A 10713-nucleotide genomic window follows, 5' to 3' on the forward strand; every position below is an offset into this window, starting at 1 on the left:
AAGTAGAAAATCAACGTAACAAGAAGATCAAATTTCTACGATCTGATCGTGGAGGTGAATATCTGAGTTATGAGTTTGGCATGCATTTAAAGAAATGCGGAATACTTTCACAATTGACACCGCCGGGAACACCTCAACGAAACGGTGTGTCCGAACGTCGTAATCGAACTCTCTTAGATATGGTTCGTAGTATGATGTCTCTTACTGATTTGCCGTTATCATTTTGGAGTTATGCATTAGAGACAACCGCATTCACTTTAAATAGAGCACCATCAAAATCCGTAGAAACGACACCGTATGAATTGTGGTTTAATAAGAAACCTAAGTCATCGTTCTGAAAGTTTGGGGTTGCGAAGCCTATGTAAAGAAGTTACAACCGGACAAGCTAGAACCCAAAGCGGAGAAATGCGTCTTCATAGGATACCCTAAGGAAACTATAGGGTACACTTTCTATCACAGATCCGAAGGCAAAATCTTTGTTGCTAAGAACGGAACCTTTCTTGAGAAAGAATTTCTCACTAAAGAAGTGACTGGAATAAAAGTAGAACTCGATGAGATTGATGAATCTATACTCGTTGATCGGAAGTAGCGCGATCGAAGTTGTACACTGTACCGCCTACACCGGCAACAGAGAGGAAGCTAATGATAATGATCATGAAACTTCGAACGAGGAAACTATTGAACCTCGCAGATCGACAAGGGAACGTGCCACTCCTGATTGGTATGATCCTTGTCTAAATGTCATGATTGTGGATAACAATGATGAGGACCCTGCGACGTATGAAGAAGCGATGATGAGCCCAGATTCCAACAAATGGCAAGAAGCCATGAAATCCGAAATGGGATCCATGTATGATAACAAAGTATGGACTTTGGTAGACTTACCTGATAGCCGAAAGGCTGTCGAGAATAAATGGATCTTCAAGAGAAAAACAGATGCTGATGGTAATATTACTGTCTATAAAGCTCGACTTGTCGCAAAGGGTTTCCGACAAATTCAAGGAGTTGACTACGATGAGACTTTCTCACCCGTAGCGAAGCTAAAATCTGTGAGGATTTTGTTAGCAATAGCTGCATTTTTCGATTATGAGATTTGGCGTATGGATGTCAAAACGGCGTTCCTTAATGGAGACATTGAGGAAGAGTTGTATATGGTACAACCCAAAGGTTTTGTCGATCCTAAAAATATCGACAAAGTATGCAAACTTCAGCGTTCAATCTATGGACTGAAGCAAGCATCAAGAAGTTGGAACCGACGGTTTGATAAGGTGATCAAAGACTTCGGGTTTATACAAAGTGTCATGGAGAGGCCTGTATTTACAAGAAAGTGAGTGGAGCTCTGTAGCATTCCCGATATTATATGTAGATGACATCTTATTGATCGGGAATGATATAGAACTATTAAGCAGTTGTTAAAGGTTATTTGAATAATAGTTTTTCAATGAAAGACCTTGGTGAAGCATCGTATATATTAGGCATCAAGATTTATAGAGATAGATCAAGACGCCTAATAGGGCTATCACAGAGTACATATCTGGACAAGATTCTAAAGAAGTTTAGAATGGACGAAAGTAAGAAAGGGTTCTTACCTATGTTACTGAGCAAGGTATTGAGTAAGACTCAAGGACCGGCTACGGCAGAAGAAAGAGAAAGGATGAGTAATACCCCCTATGCCTCGGCGATGGGATCTATCATGTATGCCATGCTATGTACTAGACCGGATATAGCACATGCCGTTAGTTTGACTAGCAGATATCAAAGTGATCCAGAATGGAACATCGGACAGCGGTCAAGAATATCCTGAAGTACTTGAAAAGAACTAAGGATATGTTTCTTTGTTATGGAGGTGACCAAGAGCTCGTTGTAAACGGTTACACCGATGCAAGTTGGAACACCGATCCCGATGACTCTAAGTCACAATCGGGTACGTGTTTATATTGAATGGTGCTGCGATAGCTGGGCAAGCTCGAAGCAGTGCACGGTGGCGAAGTCTTCAACAGAATCGGAGTACATAGCGGCTTCAGAGGCTTCATCAGAAGCGGTATGGATGAAGAGGTTCATTGTAGAGCTCGGTGTGGTTCCTAGTGCATTGGACCCATTAATCATTTACTGTGATAACATGGGTGCCATCGCCAATGCACAAGAGCCAAGGTCACACAAGAGGCTGAAGCATATCAAGCTGCGTTACCACTCGATTCGCGAGTACATCGAAGATGGAGAAGTAAAGATTTGCAAAGTACACACTGATCTGAATGTAGCAGATCCGTTGACTAAAGCTCTCCCTAGGGCAAAGCATGACCAACACCAGAATGCCATGGGTGTTAGGTATATTACAATGTAATCTAGATTATTGACTCTAGTGCAAGTGGGAGACTGAAGGAGATATTCCCTAGAGGCAATAATAAAGTGGTTATTATTTATATCTTTATGTTTATGATAAATGTTTATATATCATGCTAGAATTGTATTAACCGAAACATTAGTACATGTGTGATATGTAGACAAACAAGAAGTCCCTAGTATGCCTCTTAAACTAGCTTGTTGATTAATGGATGATTAGTTTCATAATCATGAACATTGGATGTTATTAATAACAAGATTATGTCATTATATGAATGATGTAATGGACACACCCAATTAAGCATAGCATAAGATCTCGTCATTAAGTTATTTGCTATAAGCTTTCGATACATAGTTACCTAGTCCTTATGACCATGAGATCATGTAAATCACTTATACCTAAAGGTACTTTGATTACACCAAACACCACTGCGTAAATGGGTGGCTATAAAGGTGGGATTAAGTATCCGGAAAGTATGAGTTGAGGCATATGGATCAACAGTGGGATTTGTCCATCCCGATGACGGATAGATATATTCTGGGCCCTCTCGGTGGAATGTCGTCTAATGTCTTGCAAGCATATGAATGAGTTCATAAGAGACCACATACCACGGTACGAGTAAAGAGTACTTGTCAGGAGACGAGGTTGAACAAGGTATAGAGTGATACCGAAGATCAAACCTCGGACAAGTAAAATATCGCGAGACAAAGGGAATTGGTATTATATGTGAATGGTTCATTCGATCACTAAAGTCATCGTTGAATATGTGGGAGCCATTATGGATCTCCAGATCCCGCTATTGGTTATTGGTCGGAGTGAGTACTCAACCATGTCCCCATAGTTCACGAACCGTAGGGTGACACACTTAAAGTTGGATGTTGAAATGGTAGTACTTGAATATGGAATGGAGTTCGAATATTTGTTCGGAGTCCCGGATGAGATCCCTGACATCATGAGGATTTCCGGAATTGTCCTGAGAATAAGATTCATATATAGGATGTGATTTTATTTGAATTTAAATGTCGCTGAAGGTTCTATGGTAGGTTCTAGAAGGTTCTAGAAAGTCCTGGAAGAAACCACCAAGGAAGGTGGAGTCCACATGGGACTCCACCTCCATGGCCGGCCAACCCTAGTGGGGGAGGAGTCCCAAGTGGACTCCCCCTTAGGGGGCCGGCCACCCCCCCACATGGGAGGTGGAACTCCCACCTTTGGTGGGAGTCCTAGTTGGGCTAGGTTTCCCCCTCTTATGGAAGGTTTTTGGTTCGGGTCTTATTCGAAGACTTGGACACCAACACTTGGGGATCCACCTATATAATGAGGGGCCAAGGGAGGGGGCCGGCCACCCCAAGACCACAAGCTGGCCGCCCCCCTTGAAGTGGCCGGCCACCCCTCCCAAACCCTAGCCGTCCCCCTCTCCTCCATATCTCCCGCGTAGCTTAGCGAAGCTCCGCCGGACTTCTCCACCGCCACCGACACCACGCCGTCGTGCTGTCGGATTCAAGAGGAGCTACTACTTCCGCTGCCCGCTGGAACGGGAGGTGGACGTCGTCTTCATCAACAACCGAACGTGTGACCGAGTACGGAGGTGCTGCCCGTTCGTGGCGCCGGAACCGATCGTGATCAAGATCTTCTACGCGCTTTTGCAAGCGGCAAGTGATCGTCTACCGCAGCAACAAGAGCCTCATCTTGTAGGCTTTGGAATCTCTTCAAGGGTGAGACTCGATACCCCCTCGTTGCTACCGTCTTCTAGATTGCATCTTGGCTTGGATTGCGTGTTCGCGGTAGGAAATTTTTTGTTTTCTATGCAATGTTATCCTACAGGTTGAAGGGCATCATGTTAGATCATGCCCATTGAAGAATAAGAAGCACTTGAGTGAGAAACAACAAGGGAAATGGCCACAAGGTCAAGCTCAAGCTCATGCTCGACCTCAAGTTGAAGATAGGCCACTTCCCAAGAAGAATCAAGATAATGTTCCCCAAGAGAAGAAATCAATAAAGAAGAGAAAGGGGAACACTTGCTACTTATACCGTGAGAAGGGGCACTTTGCTTCTTCATGTTTAAGTGGTACCTTATCCAACCCTATCATTGTTGATGATGATTATTCTCTTAGTAAGGATAAGGATGGAAATGTGTTTGCCAAGTTTGTTGGAACACAAAGTGGTTTCAAGAAAAGAACCATTTGGGTCGCCAAGCCTATTGTGACTAACCTCTTAGGACCCAACTTAGTTGGGGACCAACAAGCTCAAACTTGATAAATAGGTGCATGTGGAGGGAATTGGAGGCTTGGCTACTTCATGAAGAATTAAGGGACCTTCATATATTATATTTTGACCAAGCCAAGTCGTATGGATTATCATCTATATCTTATATCCAAATGTTCCTCCTTGCATTAACTTATACTTCAACTCTTCTTATTAATTGTAAGTTACTTGCCCCTTTGCATATTTGGTTTTGTATCAAATATGTGTTTGTGTGTGTTGAGTCTTACTTGCCTATCTTGTGTATTCAAGTATGTTTGTTTGACTTATCATATACTTGTGTATTGTTTTGAGCCTAATGCATCTTGATGATATCTTATTTGGCTCTCTTTGAGTGATTAATGGAACATCCCATTTTTGGGGAGTGATATGCATTGTGCATCTCTCTTTCTTTAAAATGTGTGTACATGTGTGCCACCACTTAGTATTGATATTGCAAGATTATCGAGTCACTATGTGGTGTGTCATACTCATGAGAAATTCAAATTCTAATATCCATTAATCATTTCTAGTCGAATTTTAGTTGCCTCTTGTTTAGAAGAAATGTTTTATCACATTATGGGGGGTAATATGTTTTGTACATATCACAAGTCTAGAAAATGTGAACATATGAGGTTATGCCACTTAGAGTTGATACACGTAATTATCTTGATCCTTGGTGGCATGTTTGCTCAAACAAGCTCCATTCTTATTAAAAATCTTTTATTACTCATCTTATGGGTTCTTGTTTGAGTAAGAAATTCTTGGTGCGGTTTTTCCTTAAATACATATCTCTATATCTTATTTGGGACACCGTTTGCTTCAAGTTATTCTAATCATTGACGTGCGTTATTGTTTGACTAGTTGAAGTTATCAAGAATCTTCATCCGTGCACAGTACTTAATTCTATATACTTATCCTATGCCTTTTATTGTGAAGTTGATCCTTACTACCATTGTCAATACTCCACCGGAAATTAATTCCAGTATACTCATTTTCTTTGACAATTGATAACCTTGTATGTGTTTGAATTTATGGATTATCTTCACCTTGGATTGTTTTTTACTTCCTTATTTTATTTCCAAGAAATCCTTGTTGCTCCCATGTGTCTTCCTTGTACATTTGAAAAATCTTTTGATAGGTTCTCTTGATTCATATCAAGTATTTGTTTTGGAAGACAAATCTTTTCTTTACGGTACATTGTGCCATTGTGAAAAGTGTAGAGGGTTTGGTTTATTTGTTCGAACCTTGCTCTTTTGGGAGTTTTGCTGTCTCATTCCTTCTTCTATGCTTTATTTGTTGAATGAGATAAATCTTTGAGCATGTTTGCTTTATTCCATCCTTTATGCTCAATAGTTTCTTCTTAGTTAATTTGTTGAACTTTGTTGAACAAATCTTTTGTGATTTGCGTCTTCGATATAATTTGGACAACAAATTTGTTCGGTCACACCTTTATGCCTTCTTCAATTCATTTGGTGTTTTGTCCAACGTATATCCTTCTTGGATCTTTAAAAGTATTTGTGCGTGCTTATACGTAATTTGTTTATATTTATAGCATGTTTTCTTTCTTTGATCCATTATATAGGGTATACTCCATCAAATCCTAAATGGATAAGATGTGAATGAAATTCCAACTTCATTTATAAATATGCACATATTGATAGGAGTGTATCATATGTATTGTGGTTAGTCTAACCATTTTGGACCCAATAAGTTTGGGGACCAAGATGTACTTGAATGATGTTTTAGGTACATTGGAGATGCAATGGAGGCTTGTCTCATCTATAAGGAAGGTGTTGTCACCATATGAGAATTGGAGTCAAGCTAGGATGAACGATGAACTCTTATCTACTACATCATGCCATTGCTATCCCGGTAACAAGTATCTTATTCATGCATACTCATATAGCATCCAACCTCCTGTAGGTTGCATCTTGGCATGAAGTTCTTTATTTTGAAATTATTGCGGTTATTAAAAATCGTTTTAAATAAAACTTCTTATTGTACATTTGAGTAATTTGAGAAGATGCATATGTTGGTAATATATAAAAATCATGTTTATGATTCACCTACCCAAATATGCCTTCTAGCAATTTATTGCATATCAATTCCTCAAAGAACTCTTATGTGCAATTTTGATAAAAAATTGCGAAATAAATCCCTATTTTTTATACTTGTTGCCTCTCTCAAAACATTCAAACTAGCTTTACTTCCCTTATTGTTAGTTGTGATGTTTTTGAGATTTTCTTGGTTGAAGCTCATTCATATACCATAAGTGAAAATTGGAGCCATAGGCTATATATGCTTCTTAAGCAAACATCCTTTGGTATATTTTATGACTTCATCTTGGATATCTTGTCTTATTTTTTTAACCTCTTGTGTGTGCATGTTTCTTTATGGATCACTTTGTCCACCTTAGAAACTTATATACATAAGAGCGTTAATCCATCACCTTGATATCCTTGTTCTTTACCGACCATCTTTTATCCTTTTGTTTCTTAGTGGTGTTGGTAAAGAAGATTTATGAGTGCTTGGTTTATTTGTTTTTCTTCATGCACTCATATCTTGTAATTGTTGGACTCAAGTTATTCTTGATAAGCATATTATCTTTATCTGGGTTGTGTTCTAAATGATAGAGAGGGAGTAAGGATTCCATGTTTGTGCATATTGTATTCAAATGCAAACACTATAAATTATGCACGAACCTTGGGGAGCTTCCTTATTTCATTTAGAGCACTATATCTCTCTTATCATGATATCTTTGTTTGTCCAATTGGATCTTTGATTGATTGCTTTATTTGTTGAAGCTTACTTCATCATGTTATCTTTATGCAATCTTTGATCCTCAATATAGTTTGACTTCCTTCGAGTATTCATCATTGGATATGTGCATTTGATTTCACTCAAATTATGAGAAGTGCACACCATGGGGAGGAACTCACATTATATTGGCTTTCTAAAATTTTCACCCATTTTGGCACTTGTTGCCAATGGGGGAGAAGTTTAGACGGTTTAAGGGAATGGTTTTATACTTAAGTTTGGTTTGTGCTTAAGTGTTTTGCCTCTCATGCATTCCATATTTATATGTCTTGCATGGTTGTATATATATATTGGAAATTGCCCCAAAGGTTAATCTTGACAATGTATGCAATGAATTCATGTTCATCACATTGTGGGGGAGTTTGCTCTATATATATTGGTTCTACTCATATCCCTTGCATTAGTTGTAGTTGTGTGAGTAGAGTTGGTTTTGATATGGGATAGTAGCTTTGTGTTACTTGACCATATCAAATACAACCTCTTGTATACAATTTATTCTAGGATAGTTGCGTACTTGTCTCTAATATTCATTATATAAACGCTCTTATTGTGGTTGTCATCAATTACCAAAATGGGGGAGATTGCAAGGGTATATTGCCTCTATGTGTGGTTTTGGTAATTAATGATAACCGATATGGACTAATGTTTTCATTGAGTTTATATGAAGGAATATTCCATAGGTACTTCTTGTTTTCCATGTGTTGGATTCAAGTATGGATGCCATGAAGATAAAGATACACCTTGTGTATTGGCATCAAGATCATCGATTTAAAGATACATATGTGATATGATCAAGAAGAAGAAATGAAGATGGAGTTCTTATGTGGAACTCAATATTAGCCATACTCTATCTTATGTGATAAGCAATGGATGATCAAGATCTTGAGAGCTTGATTTCAATTGAAGAATTATTTATACATCTCAAGATAGTATGATAGAGTATGAGAAGATACAAGGTTGAGTCGTGCAAGTTCAAGATGAGCATCTCAAGTGGATCACATTCTTGAAGCTTGTCGTCCATGTGGCGATAATGGCCATGTGAAGATGCGAATCAATGAAGCTTTCCCATCATGGTGTATGGGGGAGCATTTGTGAGTCTTCACGAAGCAACGATGATCAAGTAAGGCATTCCGGCTTGTGTAGAGCTTGAAGAGTTATCATCAAGATAAAGCGGGATGCGCAAGTGTGGTGACCCGGCATACCACTGCATGGTGTAGTATGCAAGTCTGATATAACACCAATGAAACACCGTTCCACTAGTATTATATCGCTCAGAGTGGTACAACAGAAACATATGCGGGTCCAAGGCATGTCTATAGAATTACAACATTGACTCTGTTACATAAGATCATCACAACCTCCTACTTTACAATGAGGTAAAACTGCAAATAAACTCCAGAAGAACGACTCGAAGTCTAGTCCTATCACGAACTCTATTTGTAGAGTATTTAACTAGCTATAGAGGCTTTGAATAGATTCTTGCTAAATAGGAGCTAAGTTAGGAAGCTAGTTCCCTTCTATGGCTAATCTAGGTTTTCTCCTTGTTGGATGTGGTATTTGACTCTTCTGACAGGGTCCTGTCTCTTGAAGTAGTTGTTGACTCTTCGGCCTTCTAGTTGCACTGTAGATCCTCCTTCGATGCCTCCATATCTAAGCAGGGGATTTAAGAGTGGGATGAGTACGAGCGTACTCAACAAGTTCATTATAGGAAAGAGGTGTTTAATGCACTAGCTACAGCATTAGACCAGAAAGTCTAACACCAATGCAGGTTTTCATAACCATTTCTTCAAAAGGTTGCTTTTATTCAGAAGAACTATGTCCGTTAGCCTTCACCGGTTTACTAGAACTTCATGGAGCTCCTTTCCGGCAGCATTCGCAGTTCCAAATCCCGGAACAGGGAGTGACAGGTCACGATTCATTACACTCTGCAGAGGTGTGTTGCTTTACCCATAAGAGATCTTAACCTTGGTGCCAACCAAGCTGCAGGCTTGTCCACACTTCCTACGGTGTGAGGCCCGGTATAAGGTCATAGCCAATCATATTCCTCCGCTACCTCATACACCCACCCTTTGCTGCAAACTCCGACCCTGGGTCCTCGCCGGTGCTCTTATACCAATTAAGGACGGCCCCCGACCACGACAACAGTTCAGGTCTCTACCATGAACTCCTTCGCCGGCAGCTGCAACCCATCATAGACCGCAATAACCGTGGGGACTTCATCGGGACCCCCACCCTACCACTTGTCCTCTCTTGGATCAAGGGTACCACTTGTCCTCTCTTGGATCAAGGGTCTACGGTAAAGCGCATCCGTTGATGTACAAGAGGTGGAAATACAATTGACTATTCCGTCCCACTCCAGATCTTATGGTTAACACGGGTATTACGGCACAAGAATCATTGGACGACATTTGTTGTTTAATCCTAGATGGATATAAACCCTTGCAATGGAACCTCCACCATATCAACACAATCCATGGTTCCATTGCCCACCACATAGTCATATTCATAGTTATGAAAATAGTGGTTTTGGTTTTTATGCAATAGTGATAATCATAGTACTTTGCAAGTAATTTGATAAAGATACTCAAATGACATGAGCAAGTGATGAACTTGCCTTTCTTGGCTGCAAGATTATGCAGACAAGGTCTTCGATACGCAATAACTCCAAATTCTGAAATAGCATCATCATCCGGTAAGGATGATGTTTAAAAGATTGGCAAGGATGCAATAATGCATAAGTATGAGATGCAATCGCTCTAAGCGTGACCTAACCCCGATGATTTAGGATTAGTGAGTGGTAATGATTAGTTCAGGGTGTGTTGCACTTTTAGAGTGATTTACAAACAAGGTTCTGATTCAGGGTTGTTTGTTTTAGAATCATAAGCAGGTGGTAAATGCATAGTAACAATCATACACACCCAGGAATAGTAGTTGTATAATAAGTAAACAACAGTTGTCAATTTTAAGTCCTATAGTGCATGGTTGATGATTACTTATTATATAATTCGAAAGAATAACTTTTGAAGAACATGTTCTATAATGAAGAACAAGTATGATAATTATGGTTGTGGAGTTCTATAGTTTACTATGGGTTCCAACTAGTTTCTAGGGTAAGGATTTGATGGATCCCAACCAGGTTGGATTCATTAATAGCTTGAACTTGTAGGGTTGAGTTAAGCCTAAGCATCTTGAGCAATCTATTATAAATAGTTGCTATCAAGGTTGGTTTATCTTGCTAGTGATAGCTGGCTAGGGTTTATAGGTCCTTATAAGTAGGGTTGATGATGATTCTCTATTTACTTCAAAAGAATAAC

The sequence above is a fragment of the Lolium perenne genome, chromosome 7 (genome assembly GCF_019359855.2).
Source record: "Lolium perenne isolate Kyuss_39 chromosome 7, Kyuss_2.0, whole genome shotgun sequence".
NCBI lineage: Eukaryota > Viridiplantae > Streptophyta > Magnoliopsida > Poales > Poaceae > Lolium > Lolium perenne.